We start from the raw sequence: 17,125 nt of genomic DNA on the forward strand, positions 1-17,125 counted from the left end.
TGTTGGTAATATATAGAAATGTCAATGATTTATGTGGGTTTATTTTATAGCCTGCCAGTTTGTTAACGTTGTTTATTTTTTCAAGTAGTTTTTTACTTGATTCTGTGGGATTCTCTAAGTATAGCATCATGTTATCTGCAAAGAGTGATAGAGTTGTTTCTTCATTGCCTATTCTATACCTGCAATGTCTTTTTTTTTCTCTTATTGCTAGAGCTAACATTTCCAGTATGATGTTGAATAACAGTGGTGATAATGGACATCTTTGTTTCACCCCTGATCTTATTGGAAATGCTTCTAGCTTGTCCCCATTACGTATTATGCTTGCTGAAGGTTTTAGATAGATGCTATTTATTATTTTAAGGAAGACTCCATTTATACCTATGCTCCCTAGTGTTTTTAATAGGAATGGGTGCTGTATTTTGTCAGAAGCTTTTCCTGCTTCTAATGAGATGATCATGTGGTTTCTGTTAGTTTTGGTGTTGATATGATGAATTATGCTGATAGTTTTCCTTATATTGAACCAGCCCTGCATTCCTGGTATAAATCCTACCTGGTCATAGTGTATTATTCTTGTGATAAGTTGCTGTAATCTATTTGCTAATATTTTGTTTAAAATTTTTGCATCTATATTCATTAGAGAAATTGGTCTATAATTTTCTTTCTCTCTCTTGACTCTTCCCAGTTTTGGTATCAGCACCATATTTGTATCATAAAAAGAATTTGGTAAGATTCCTTCTTCACCTCTTTTCCCAATAGTCTATATAGTATTGGAATTAATTGTTCTCTAAATGTTTGATAGAATTCATATATAAATCCATCTAGCCCTGGAGATTTTTTCCTAGGGAGCTCATCAATGGATTGTTCAATTTCTTTTTCTGAGATGGAGTTATTTAAGTATTTTACTTCCTCTTCTGTTAATCTGGGCATTTTATATTTTTGTAAATATGTATCCATTTCACTAAGATTGTCAAATTTGTTGGCATATAGTTGGGCAAAATAATTTCTAATTGTTGTTTTAATTTCTTCTTCCTTGGTGGTAGCTTCACCCTTTTCATTCTTAATACTAGTAATTTGGCTTTCTTCTTTCTTTTTTTAATTAGATTAACCAAAGGTTTATCTATTTTATTGTTTTTTTCATAAAACCAGCTCTTAGTTTTATTTATTAGTTCAATAGTTTTCTTAATTTCAATTTTATTAATTTTTCCTTTGGTATTTAATTGAGGATTTTTAATTTGTTCTTTTTCTAATTTTTTTAGTTGTATGCCCAATTCATGGATCTCCTCTTTTTTCCATTTTATTTATGTAAGCATTTAGAGTTATAACACTTCTCCTAAGGACTGCTTTTGCTGCATCCCATAAGTTTTGGTATGTTTTCTCATTATTGTCATTCTCTTGAATGAAATTATTGATTGGTTCTATGATTTGTTGTTTGACCCAATCATTTTTTAGGATTAGATTATTTAGTTTCTAATTATTTTTTAGTCTGTCTTTCCATGGCCCTTTATTACATATAATTTTTATTGTATCATGATCTGAAAAGGATGCATTTAATATTTCTGCTTTTCTGAATTGGATTGTGAGGTTTTTATGCTCTAGTACATGGTCAATTTTTGTGTGTATGCCAAAGATTATTATATCATATAACCATTTTCAAAAGGTTTTGGTAGCTTAAAATTGCATTAATACTTTTGGGAGACCTATATTTCTCAAATATCTTTCATTTTTTTTATATATCTCACCCACTAACATTCCATAACACTGCTTGACAGTATCTCTAAATCTTTATATGCATAATTCAAGTTATGGAACATCTCACCAGGTTGTAAAGACTTTAAGTACAGGTTCAGTAATAGAACATAGATTACAAAGACCAGTTTAGTAAGGACAGAGAATCAAATACCTAAGTTATACACAGCGGAAACTTGAGGGGAAATAACCACTCGAGTAATCTCAGAGTATGAGACAGCAGAAAGAGAAAGATTAGCATGAGGTTCATTTGAAGAAAACAGATTTCAGGGTTTTCAGAAAAAGAATTGTAGGACTGAATGGACTGAAATTCAATTATGTTATCCCACCAGGAATTAGAAGCTATCTAATCTAATTCACTCTAAAAGGCATTTATTAAGTAACTACTATTTATCAAGTGACTGCTAGTGCAAGACATTCTGCTAAGCAGCATCTTCATGGAGAATTATCTACCATAATGACATATATCCTAATTTATCAAATCATATGTTTTATATATATGTAATCCTCTGTTTAGAAGTTGTATATGTCTGGACCAAAGAAGGCTTAGGGGTTACTTGATTTTGGTCTTCAAGCATCATCTGTCATACATCAAAAGTTTGAGAGACATAGTTTCTGGGTAATTAGTCATTTTATTGATCATTCTAGCAGTAATTAAGAAAATGGTCAGTGACATTCTCGAATGTCAAAGACCTTCATGTACCCAGTCAACTCTTATATGCCCTTGGAATATCGGATGTTCCTGAGGATGGCAAATCTGGTTGGTTAACAATTAATGAGAATAATAAATATTATAATAAGAGGTGAACCTATACTAATAAGGGATTGGAGGACATGACTCTAATCACTAAGTCTTGGTCAAAGAGACTTATCTACAGCTATATCACCCTATCCAGGATAATCTAGACAAAATGGAAAATCCATTTTTCTCTCAGAGCTGTCTGAGTAAAACACAATGGACAAGAATCCATCAATTCACCTAAACTAAAATTTCTTTACCTTTTGAACAGATCTGAATTTTTCCTCTCATTATCAGTCCTGCATTTCAAAGGCTTCCTGAATAACTTACAGGGGCAGATTTCTGAATGAGAAAGTAGAAAAAGAAGAAAAGCCTAGTCATAATTCATTGTTAATATAAGAGTTAAATAATCATTTCTCTCATTTCTGAATGGCAGTCAAGTAGAAGAATGATTAGACTCTTTCTTCTTGTCTCCAGCTTTCAAAACTAGAAACAGTAGATGGAAATTATAAAGAAGAAAATTTAAGCTTCAGTTTAGAAATGACTTCCCAACAATTAAAGCTGTCCAAAAATAGAAGGGCAACGACAAAACATGGAGAATTCCTCTTTACTGGATATCTTTAACTAAAGGCTGAATTACCACTTCTTGGAAAAGTTATAACAAGAAGTCTCAGTCATGGGTTGTACTAAAAGGCTACAACAGTCCCTTCCAACTCTGAAATTTAAAATATCTGTGATGGAATTTTCAACCATAGTAAACCCCTCCCCTCAAAAAAAATTACCAAAGTATAAAGGAGATGCACATTTTCACAAAGTGGCAAGAGTGCCCATACTTATGAAGCCGAGGATCCATAAAGTATTGATTCATTTGTTATTGCTGGTGACTCATGTTATTTGCTTAATGAAGAGGAATTAGCAAAAAGATCCTTTTCTTCATCTGAAATGCATAGGCAAATAATTATACAAGCTGAAATAGAAGCAAACTCTCATTTTTAACTTTAGTCACTACAATATTTATAGCTATTCTTGGTCTTAATATAGTAAGAATGCACTTCCTGGTAGAATACTCAAACTTTGAAATTATGAACTTCACAGTCCAAAGAGGGTACACCAGTAAATTTATCATGTGTTTGGCCAAGTACCTCATCTCTCCTATCCTCACAAGGTTTTACAAGGAAACATCTCAATCTTAGTTATCTACCATAGATAGCTTTCTTGAGATGAAACCTTTAACTAAACCAAACATGAAGACCTATACCAGGGTGGCAGCCCCAGACATTTAGATACAAAGTTTCTGGATTTCTCATATATAAAGAAAAAATTCCTTTTACTGATAGAAATGGGAATACTTTCAAACCCTAGTTCCACCATGCACAGGTGTTCATACCTACCTTAACTTGCTAATACACAGAGGCAGTGGAAGTAAGTTGCTATGTACAGGACTTCTGCAATTTGTGTTGTTTTGGTTTATAGGGTTTCTGTTCTCTAACTGCTCGAGTGGTAGCAAACCACTGGAATATCTGTGTCTTCCTGTTCCTTTCAGTAATAAATTTTCTTTAAAAAAAAAACCTTATGTTCCCTGACTGCAATATCAATTTTGATAAACAGAGGGAATAACAAAGGAGATTGGCAAAGAATGATTCTGAGCTAGAATCATTTATTACAATACAGTTTCATTCACTCTGAACCTGTGCTCCCACACAAACTCTGCTCTCACAAATTATTTCTACTGACTCTGAGGTAAATGAACATTAGCTGTAATGGACAAAAAGTTGAGTAAATTAAAACTGGAATTTATAGCATCAAATTTCAGCACAATATAATTTTTCTGCTACTAGGGAATTCGACCTAGAGAATACAATTAGAAATCAGATACTATAAAATGACTATACATTTTAATGATATTAACTTATACCACTATACCCAGGAATAGGAAGGAGATAGCATTAATCATGTACTAAGGATGTATCCATAGGTCCATTGTGTGCCAGTTTTCTGGGCATAAAATATTGGTGAACCAGTTCTAAGCACTTCAGGCCATGAGATCAGCTTCTCTTTCCCAGCCAGGTAGTTCTAGCACATAGATAAAGTGTGTCCAAATCAAACATCTTGATTATGTATTCCTGGTCCAGAAATTATGGCCACTTAAATATCTCTTCTCTCTCTCAAATCATCACATTAAATTCTCAGAGATTGTTGAGTGAAAAATAAGCGAGGAAGATTTTTAATTTAACAGTCGATTATTTTGATATTTTAAGCACTTGAGTTAATTGAAAAGCAAAAGCAAAAAGCGATGTTCCATAAGTTATAATGTAATTTTAACACATTATGATTTGTAAAATGTAACTAAATATGAAATCATACACATTATTAATTGACAAGTACAAACTTCATGGCCGTGTAACAAGGAAACAAAAGTCCAGGGGAAAAAAAAAACACCAAGGCTTCCAGTTCAGCATTTGGCAGCTCTAACAATGTTAAATTTACTGACTCAGATGGCCTGATTATGGACAGTTGAGGAATAAATCTGTTTGAGTGGTGATAGAAGAGGAGAATTAGAAAAATAGGGAGTGGATCAGAAACACTTCAGGAAATAAACATCTTGAGTTAGAGGTGATTGGGGATAGAAGGCATTGCCTACCTACCAATGACATTTTATCCAAAAAAAAAAGTCAATTTCAAGGTAATCTGAAGGAAAACTTTCAATGTACTCATAATTTTAATTCGTATGTAAGAGGAATCAAAGAAAAGTTAAGTTTTTTGTTTCACAAATTGAGAAAATGTTTCTAATGAAAAGATTTTATTTGCAAAAGGACAGGTTAGTAAAATCAGTTTTACATGTTTCCATTTTACTTCCTGCTGAAGAGTTTCTTGTTTTGTTTTCTTGATGTTTAGGGTTCATTTGGAAAGAATTGTCTTTTCCTGCTGCCCAACTGAAATAGAGAAAGTGATATGTAACAATTTTTGTCCAATTTTCCCCAATATATGGAGTCTGACAGTCAAAGCATCTTGCTTAAATTGAAGGCATCATCTAGTTCTTTCATTCCAGAAGAGACATCTTTTGACCTTATGACATATTGAATGTTTATAATTATCAAATGTATTTGGTGATCATTTCAGCCTCACTTACATTTCCTTATGTTGCCTTGTGAAATTTTCTAGTTCCATTAAAAAGCATCATAATTTTAAAGCTTAAATTCATTGTGGTGTCACGGATGCAAGACAAGGATGTGACATTCTATTTCTAGCTACTCTGATTTCTAGTAGCATTTACTAGAAGTTGATTAACATTTTTCTTAATATAATACAACTGCATTAAAAAAGAATTAGGCATACTTTTTAAATAGATAAAATAATACTTTTTAAAAATTGTATTGATTTTTATTAATTCAATTAAAATAGACATTGTGTAAGTGTAGATCTCTGTGCTAAGTGCTGACAATACATAGATCAAATTAGATACATTTTCTGTCTTCAAAGAAAATCATAGTGGATGTGTATGGGGAGGGAGGAATGAAACCTGGTCATTCATAAGCTAAATAATTTAAATTGAATATTTGCATGAAAAAGGTGTAAATGGAGCTACATGAGATATTTGAGCAAGGAAAGATCCCTTTGAGATGCTTGGAGTTAGTTGAATTGGAGAAAGATTCAATGACTATATAGCTCCTGAGCTGGGAATTGAAACATGAATAATAAGTCTATATGGAGCTCATGTCCATTCTATGGTTTGTACAAAGGATCAGAAGACATGGGAATATAGATCCAGTGATGAAAAGTTCCTTAGAAAACCACTATTCCAATCCACTTATCTTACAAATGAAAATGAGTTTCAGGGAGCTTAAGTGAATTGCCCATGGTCACATAGGTAGTGTCAAAGGTTGGATTTGAATTCAGGTCCTTTGATGTTAGATCTATTCCTTTTATGAATGTGCACCTAGCATTTAATTAGCCTGCTATTTAAATATATAAATATATATTCCACAAAATAGGAAATACATAAAAATGTTGAGTTATCATTGAACATATTTACTATGAAATATGCATAATGTCAAAAAATTTCACAAGGAGGTTTTTTCTATGATTTTATTAAAGTTAAATGACTTAGGTACTAGCTATTACTATTCTTGGCAGAGAGGTGATGTGCTCAAAGAAAAGAATGAGATATATTTTTATACATAGCTATTGTGTTAATTTGTTTTGTTTCACTATACTCATTTGCTACAAGATACAAAGGAAAGGAAAAAATACAGAAAAAGGAATTTTAAAATTCACAAATATAAAAAAGAAAACAAAAATAAATATGGAAAAGAATACAAACAAGATAATTTTATTTAAATTGTTGAGGTATATGTATATATATGTGTGTGTGTGCATAGATATGTATATGTATGTATGTATATGTTTGTGTCTCTGTGTGTGTGTGTGTGTGTGTGTGTGTGTATTGGTCAAGTTCACAGTTTGATATACAAACTTCTTTTTTCTCTTTGTACAGTTCACTTGTTGCTGATCATTGTTCTTTTGTCCTTGATCTTGAAGGGGACCAATGACATCAAAGGGTGATGTCTTGACTCTTGTGTGAATTGGATTTACGTGAGACTGAGCTGAACAAAGTCATCAACCTCACTCTTTTTTCCAGAGTCATCCAAGTGCAGTGGCAAGACAAAAGTCAGAATGACCTTCAGTGGCCCAGGATGCTGTGCATGACCTTGGTGTCTTTGATGTCTGACGAAGCTCTAAGATTTTCATGCTCTTTTTTCTTTCATGTTTACCATTTTATGCCTCTCAAGTCTTGTATTTGAAAAACAAATTTTCTGATGAGCTTTGGTCTTTTCATCAGAAAGGTCTAAAAGTTCTTTATTTCATTGAATTTCCATTTCCTCATTTGAAAGATTATGCTCAATTTTGCCATGTGGTTGATCCTTGGTTGTAATCCAAGCTCCTTTACCTTATGGAATATCATATTCCAAGCCCTCCAATCTTTTAATGTAGAAACTTCAAGGTCCTGCATAATCATGACTGTGGATCCATGATATTTAAATTGTTTCTTTATGGTTTCTTGTAGTATTTTCTCCTTTACCTGATAATTTTGGAATTTGGTTGCAATATTACTTGGCAATTTCAATTTCAATTTCAATCATTTTCTGGAGGTGATTGGTAGATTCTTTTGATCACTATTTTACCCTCTAGTTCTAGGACCTCAGGTCAGTTTCCCTTGATTTCTTGAAAGATGCTATCCAGGCTCTTTTTTGATCATGGGTTTCAGGTAGACCAATAATTGAGGTAGACACCCTGTAATTCACCAACAGGTTTGTGACCCATCTCCCTAACCTGGTTTACTCCATCTGCTGAGATGACTTAATGGGATGTGGATACTGTACATGCTACAGCTTCTTGGAGCCACAAGTGAGAGGTGTGTGCCCAGTGGAAACCAAATGTGGATGAGCAGCAATAAAAAGGGCTCAGCAAGCCCTCACACAAGAGTTCTAGTCCTATTTGAACACCCATATACTCCTTATTACATTCATAATAAAAAATTGAATTCATATAAAACATGAAATAAAGGTTGAAGATAAAGAAGTTTTTGAAGGCATAAATTCATAATTGCTATATTCCTTCATTTGAATTCTTTAAATAAAAATAGAATACCTTTTATACTTTTTAGGGGGAGGGTAGCTTAGTGGCACAGTGGTTAGAGTGCCAGGACTGGAGTCAGGAAGACTCCTCCTGAGTTCAAATCTGGCATCAAACACTTACTAGATATTTGACCCTGGGCAAGTCACTTAACTCTTTGCCTCAGTTTCCTCATCTATAAAATGAGCTGGAGAAAGAAATGACAAACTAATCCAGTATCTTTGCCAAGAAACCCTCAAATGAGTCAGATACAACAGAAAAATCATCATACTCTTAAAAAAATTAAAAGGGATTCCACATTTTTATACAGGTAGAAAGATCTTGTTTTACATCCTACCTCAGACTCTTACTAGCTTTGTGATCCTAGACAAGTCATTAAATCCTTCTGAATCTTGGTTTCTTCATTTATAAATGAGGGGTTCAAAACTGATGATTGCTAAGGTTACTTCCAGTTCTAAATCTATTGTTCTATTATGTCATATGAATAATATAGTAGGGTTAATTAAGGAATTCAGTATTTTTTTAAATTCTTACCATCAGCTATGTACTAAATTAAAATAAAGTAAAATAAATGGGTATATAGAAATAGTGTTTTATTACCAGCTTAAAGTGACTAAACTAAACAATAAGAGAGAGAACATTAGAATAGTAAATTTTAGGGAAAAGATAATTTGTTGATATATTGCTCACTATTGCTGATTTTTTAAGAATTTTTTTTCTTTTACACATTATTTTAATTAGGATGTTCTCTGAAAGGTAGATGGGAAGAGACACTGGGAAAATTTTGATGATATAAAAGTGCAATAGACATCAACAAAAATACATCTTAATATGTAATATATGGCTAGTCTGAAATTCAATGTCTCAAAATATTGGAGCTCAGAATTCTGAAACATGAATTAAAATCTGGAAAGGTTATTTTTAAGCATAGAACTTTATCTTTTGTCTTGGAAAATCTTATTCCACATTCACTTCTCCTTTAATTGATATTTGTGCCATTCTGACTATGGTTCCTGGATATTTTTTTTTTCTTTCTTGCTGTTTGAAAAATAGTTTCCCCTGGAAACTCAAGATTTTGGCAATAGAATTCTTGGGGGTTTTCATTTTGAAGTTTCCTTCAGGTAGTTTCTGCTGGATACTTTCTGTTTTCACGTTGCCTTCTTGTTCTAATGTCTTACAATTTTAATGATTTAATTCATTCCAATATTACAATTCAACTAGGATTTTAAAGCAATTATTCAAGGAACTAAAAATACAAAGAATAAAAGGAAGAGGAGGAGGAGGAGGAGGAGGAAGGGAGAGAGAGAGAGAGAGAGAGAGAGAGAGAGAGAGAGAGAGAAGGTAAAATAAAATGACTTCTTCCTAAAAGAATTTACATGATGTCACTTGTGTGGATACTTTCTCCTCTGATAGAAATCATATTACATATATATGTCTATACACACACACACATACATACACACAGACACATATATGCATCTCTATCTGTGTGTGTGTCTGTGTGCATGTATATGTGTATATATGTGTGAGTATGTCTTAGTTGCATGTTATTCATAAATGGGCCTTCCCCCCAAAAATAATGAAATTCAAGCCTTCCTTCCTTCCATGATGAGACATTAGAGCACTTTAATGAGGTATTATTTTATAGTTATTTGATAAATATGTTTAAACATGCAAAGTGAAGCTTAATTTAAGACTAACTTTTGCCCCATTGTTCCCTGGATCTGTGTTTATATAAATAATTCCAGTCCAAGCTCTTTTGGCCAGTCATGACCACATTAAAATGTTATTCTATACATATCCAAATAGAACTTATATCTGAGTATTAAACATATGTGTGTAACAAGGTCCTCAGGTCCTATACAAATATTCAAGGAAATAAATTCATATGAAATTGACGATAGTATTGCAACCCCACAGAATCTGCAAAAAGTAGAAAAAATCATGGGAAAGACAAAACACATACATACTCACAAAGGGCTGAGCCGGTCAGTCAGCTCATCTTTAGAAATCAGAACAAAGCTTTTAATTGGCTTCTCCTGCAAGAATCTATCCTCATAACAGTCTTAGTCATCCAATTGTCTTAAGGAAGCTCCAATCCATGAGACTCCATCAAGAATTGACTTTTGTCCCTTTAACCAGTTGTCGGAAGTCATGCTCACACTCTATAGAGAAAGCCTTGAGATATTAAAAAAAAATTCCAAAAAAAGGCTCATCTAATTGACAGATAAACTCCCTTCATCAATCCCTTATTGCAGCTTTTTTAATGCTGTAACTAAAAGAAAAATTGAGCCTAGTGAATTGAACAGTGGTTCCTAACAATGGAAACCTAAGAAAAATAAAGACATTAATTTTTAATTGAACGTACAAATTGCCACACAGCATGGCTTTAAATTTGACATTGGAAAATATTAAATCATATATTCAATGAGTATTAAAATTTCAATAAAGCAATTTAGAGAATATTACATGGTTAGTCACAAGCAACAGGGTTATTTATATATCTTACATTTGAGTTGCACCAATCAAATAGATAAGTTTTTATTTGTAATAATTAGACATTATTATTTGATACTGATATATATATATACTTCAAATTGGAACTTTTTATTCAGTAAAGCATTTCAACTGATTTTCACAAATAATGTTAAGATGAAGTGAATTTTTTCCATTATTGTGTCCTACTCAACTAGCATTTGTATCAACTTTAAGCTTAATAATAGTAAAAATAATATAGCAGGCATTATGTAGCACTTCAAATCTCATGAAACACTTTACAAGTATCTCATTTAATGCATATAGTTTTTAATACTATTAATAATTATCAATAATCCATTCAGGTATTTATATATTCAATACACATTCTCAAATAATTGATGCCATCTTATACATAGAAATAGGGAAAAGGAAATGAACCCATGCCATTTAATTGGCATAATTAACACCCTGTACAAGAAAACTCTCTCTACCAACAATAATGAGTACCTTATGTTTGACTTAAAGTGTTATGACATTACCCAGAGCAACCAAAGATTGTGACTTGCCCAGGACACAAGAAAAGTATTTTTCAGAGGTAGGACTGGAAGCCTGAACTTATTGGTTCTAAAGTCACCTCTCTATTCACCACATCATGCTACACTATATTAGTCTCATTTAAACAAATACATAAACTAGAAAAATTTATAATTTTTATACATTTGGAAAATAGCACTTGCTTGGATGTGGTATGTAGATTTTGCATTCATAAACTTCTACTAGAAATTAATCCCTTCTTTTGAGTTTCCATGGGGTAACCTATGAAGGTAATACCCAAATTTGTTAAATTTTCCTCTATAACAGGAAATCTATTTTGAATTTTATCATAGAGAATTTATATTTGAGTTCTATATATAGTGTTTTTTTATTTATATTGTTTAAGCTTGGTCTCACATAACAGAGTGGATAAAGTGTAAGGCCTGGAGTCAGAAAGTCCTGATCTCAAATCCAGCCTTAAACATTTACTAGTTGTGTGTGTTTTAGCAAGTCACTTAATTTCTTTTTGCCTCATTCTTTTTCTCAATTGTTAAATGAGGCTAATCATAGCATCTATCTTCCAGGGTTATAATGGGGAATCAAATGAGATAATATTTGTAAAGCATTTAACACAATGCCTGGCACAGAGTAGGCACTATATAAATTCAAGTTATTGCTGTTGTTGTTGTTTTTATTATATTGTAGATTTTTAAAAGGTTTTTGTTCTCTTCTACCCATCCCTTGATTTACAATACTTGGCTGATTTGTGACAAAGAAGTTTAACATAATATATAAATTATCATGAACATGTGTGGAAAAGTACATAACTGGAAAAGAAGGCAGACCAGAAAGTAATTTAGCAAGAATGAGAGAGACTAAATGTTCAACTTGAGTCCTGCATTGGGCCCCATTAGATATTTAAAAAAAAAGAAGAGCAACAATAGAGTAAGATCTCCAGCACATTGAGAGGGCATAAAGTATAGGGAATGAGTGAATGGATATGAATCTCCTAGGATAAAATGACATAGAAGCACTATGAGCTTCTCCTATAGAAAAATTACCCACACAGAAAGGATTATTCTCCAATTGTGTTAACCAAGAAGCAATATCATTTGAAGTTCTGAGATGTAACATTAAACATGATAACCTGCCATCATCAACTCGAAAGTAACAGAATAGGAAAACCTAAATTGCAATAAAAAGGAAAAATTTTTTTTAAAAGTCAGAAAGCCCTTGCAGCTCAAAATTTTTAACAAGTTGTTCCCTTTAACAACCTCCCAACTTCTGTCAAATCTAATTAATCTATCGCTGTTTGCATCAGCAGTGCCCTTGGAATCTTGCTGTTAGTTTAGATTAAGTAGAATCATTCAGCTGATAACAAAAGTAACCTCAGATACACCAAGAAATTGCATACTCTCCTCTTTACTTTGGGCAGCAAAGGGCTGGTGTAAGTACAGTCATTTTTTTCCCTTTCCTATGCTATTTTTCAATACATGAGTAATTAGATTGCTACCAGAAAAGACCAGAAATTAAGCCACATCCTCTGATTTTACACATATTAATTCCAGAGATGTCAAGAGTTGAGAAAACTTAAGAATTAACAGAGCTGAAATATTACTGAAAATTAAATATTACTACTGAATATTACTGAAAATTAAAATATCAAACATTTGTCATTTATAAAATCAAGAAAAAATCAGAATTCATATATTTGGATATATAGATACATACATGTGTATATAATAATGGTAAATCATGAAAAATCCCATTACTATTTAAATGCTTATCTCTAAATAAAAGTAACACCTCATAGATCCAGCAGGTTAATTAACATCCAAGTGGGACAAGTACTGACACTTAGCTAATGAATGTAGCTTAAATAAGACTTCAAAAACAAGATTTATTGCAGGCAAGATAAACATGTGAAAATATGAAATGACAGAAAAATATAGACTTTAATTAATAGCTTCATGAGAAGAAAACTTGACAAGTGAAGATTTGTGTTTCTGAGCAGGTTACATATGTAAATTTATGTAAGCCTTAGTTTGGCAAGTCTTACTTTGAACTTTTTTCTTTCCTAAAGGTTTTGTAATATATTCAATTCAAATTATTTTGGGTGATATTAATTGTGCAGAAAAAAAGTAGCCTAATATACTGATAATTCAAATATTTCTATGGATCTGTGATTTTATGACTTTAGGTTCTGTTTCTGACAAAGATCAAAACCCCAACTTATTTTCTCACTCTGTATGATGCATATGTCCCAAAGAACAGATTTAGATTAAAAAAAAAATCATTGAGTCCAATAACTTGAAAAAATGAGATGAAGACTTAGAGATTGACATGGGGAGAAAAGGACCTATAAGACTGGGGCCTGGTTCCTAGTCTTCCTTTCCAACTTAATCCCACCATCATTCCTGGTGGTATCAAAATCCATATTGATGACCCTTGGAAACCTGTCTCCTTGATTTATTCACCTCCTCAACTCTCATGACCTCCATTCCTACTCTACCCCAGTTATCCTCAATAATGATCACACCTTAGATCTCATCAATACCTGAAACTACTCCACATTCAAATGTAGAGAGAAGAACAGTGGACACAGTGACACTTATCTGTGCTGTTTTGGTCAAGTCACATAATCTCTTTGAGTTTCTTTATTTTTAAAATGAGAGTAACAACACTTGTCCTATCTACCTCACAGAGAACTTATGAAGAAAGTACTTTGTAAGCATCAAAATTCTATCTAAAGGATTTATTATGGAAGATTATTAATCTTTGAAGGAGTCATGATCTCCTAAATTTGAGTAATCTCTTCATACATTCATATCACAATCTATCTATGCCTCTGTATCTGAGTCTCTCCATAGAAATTACCTTTGATTCCAATTATCTATGTTTGGATTTTTTCATATTTTGAAACTATTGGTGCAACACTGGAGCTAGCCATCTGTTATCTCTCATTCTTGATACATTACTGGTCCACTGCCTAATCCCATTTTATAAATGAGGAGTTTCCTGGAAGTCATAAATGGAAGTATGGTGTAATGAATAGCATCCTGGACTTGGTTCAGGAAGACCTAGGCACAAATTCCATTCTTGATATGTATGCACCTATGTGACTTTGGTCAAGTCACTTAATTTCTGTAGACACTTTCATATGTAAAATGACAATTTGGACTTGGTTACCTTTAAGGACCCCTACATGTCTCAATCTATGATTTTCTGGTGCTAGAGATGGTTATCTCCTTGGTTGCATTTATAGTCTTGAATTAACAGCATATGGGGGTGGGGCTGGGCACCTTGTTTAAAAAGATTCCTTTAGGATTCATTTTCCTCTAGTATAACAAATGGTTTTTATAATCAATGAATAATAAATGGAATGGAATATTCTACTATATTCATTTCAGTCAATCAGGTGGGCAAAGATGACTGTGAGAGTCTTCTGCAAATGAACTTTGACATTTACTTCTCATTGTTATTTCCATTGTATTTTTCTATGTCTCTGCATCACTGTTCCAGAAAATTATTTTATTTTTCGTGTTATTATTTGCTGGCCATCTCATCCCTCTTGTTGTTCTCCTCCATCAACATCTATGAAACTACTGTCTCTTGGTTCTCCTACAGTCTAATACCTACTTCTTAGTCTCCTTGCCTACATGGATTTCTTCGCTCTGTACATGTAGGTTTCCTTAAGACTCTGCCTTCAGTCTCTTACTTTTTTTATATTCTCTTCCCCACTCATAGTATTCACTCCTGTGGTGGCAAATATTACTTCTTTATAAATAGAAATCTCTCAAGCCTATACATCAAGCTTGGACCTCTTCTTGAGGAATGGTTTTCCATTTTTGACTGCCTAGTCAACATCACCACTTGAATATCTAGCTGACAATTCAAATATGACACGTTTAAAACTAAACTCATTATTGTTTCTCTGAATCCTATACATCTCCCTAACTTCCTTATATCTCCATAGTCACAGTTACTGAAAATTTTGGAATAATTTTTTACTCTTTACTACCTCTTATCCTCACATTCAATCAGTTCTCTAGGCCTTCCAAATCTATCTTTACAAAACATTCTATTTTAATTTGCACCTTCATTACCTAATAGGTGGACAACTGACATAGACTCCTATCTATCCTGTTGCCTTCAGTGCATTCCCAAGACATTCCATACTGATAATCCTGACAAAATGACTTTCTCAATGCAAAAACCTAACAATGTCATGCCTCTTCTGAAAGACTTAAGTATTTTTCTTTTTTATTAATATTCAATACAAACTACTTAGCCTGACATTTGCAGCACTCAGTGGTATGCTGATAAATATTTAACACCCAGCTTTCCAAAAAGCAAATGTGTGCATGTCACATTTTTTAAATTTAATCTCTATTGTCAACTTTTTCTTTATCACTTTATGTCCAGACAATCTGCAAAAGAAAAATTTGATTTATACTTTGCTATTTTCTGGACTATAAATGATCACACTGCTGGTTCTCATGAGGTAGTTTAAGGTGGCTCCAGCACACCCTTGTAATACTTCCTCTATTCAACTTCACCTATCTATGTGGATTCATGTTACAGTGCTTTTCATCTACTCTATGTTCTAAACAAACTGGGTTAGTTACTGTTTCTTAATCTTATTTTACTCTGTCTGATTCCACAAACTCTCATTGGTATTCCCCACTACATAGAACATTCTTTTCCCACTGCCTATTTAATTCCTTATCTCTCTTCAAGGACTACTCCAGGTTTTACTTTCTATGTTCTTGCCCAGTAGAAAGTTTTCTACTATTTCTAATATTTTAAAAGTGTAATGTTTGATTTCTCTTTTGTCTTTATCATGTTATTCTGCATCATGTTTCAGTACATGTCTCATTTCCCTTATTGAATTGTAAGCTCTTTGAGGCCAAGAACAGTGTTGTTTTAAATTTAAATTTTACTCCTAGAACTTGGCACAAAGCCCTATATAGAATTAATACTTCAAAGAGGTTCTGGCTGAGATCATGAGCTTTTTGTTGCAAAATTCATTTTTAAATTGAAGAAAATAAGGAAAACCATTACACCACATACGTATGACCTAAATAATATACCATATGAATATGAAGTATAAATGGTGAATTTATTTAAGAGATTAAATTTGGTAGATAGAGTACCTGAAGAATTATGGACAGAGGTTTGCAATATTGCACAGGAGGCAGAAACAACAACACAACAACAACAAACATTCCAAAGAAAAGAAGAGCAAGAAGGCAAAATAGCAAAAAAAGCTTTATAAACAGCTAAGAAAAGAATGAAAATGGAAAATAAAGGAGAAAGGGAAAGATATATCCAACTGAATGCAGAATTCTAGAGAATAGCAAGGAGAGATAAAGTTTTCTTAAATAAGCAATTCAAGACAGAAGAAAACAATAAAACGAAAAAGACAAGAAATCCCTTTAAGAAAATTAGAGATACCAAGGGAATGTTCATATAAAAAATGGGCTTGATAAAGGACAAAAATGGTAGGGTCTTAATAGAAGCAGAAGAGATTAAGAAGAGGTGGCAAGAATATACAAAAGAACTATAAAAAAAAAGATCTTCACATCACAGATAACCACAATAGTGTGGTTATTGATCTAAAGCCATACATCCTGAGGAATTAAGTCAAGTGGGCCTTAGGATGTTTTGCTTGCAATAACGTTAGTGGAAGTGGCAGAATTCCAACTGAGCCATTTAAAATTTAAAAAAAATGATGCTGTTAAAGTAATACACTCAATATGCCATGAAATTTGGAAAACTCAACAGTGCTTGCTACATTGGAAACAAATCAGTTTATGTCCCAATACTGAAAAGGGGCAATACTAAAGAATATTCAATTTATTGAACAATTGAGCTCATCACACATGCCAATGAGGTTATGCTTGAGATTCTATAAGCTAGGCTTCAGCAACATGTGAACCAAGAATTACCAGAAGTGCAGGCTGATTTTTGAAAATCCAGAGGAACTAGAGA

The sequence above is a fragment of the Vombatus ursinus genome, unplaced genomic scaffold (genome assembly GCF_900497805.2).
Source record: "Vombatus ursinus unplaced genomic scaffold, bare-nosed wombat genome assembly UNPS02015255.1, whole genome shotgun sequence".
NCBI classification, from domain to species: Eukaryota; Metazoa; Chordata; class Mammalia; order Diprotodontia; family Vombatidae; genus Vombatus; species Vombatus ursinus.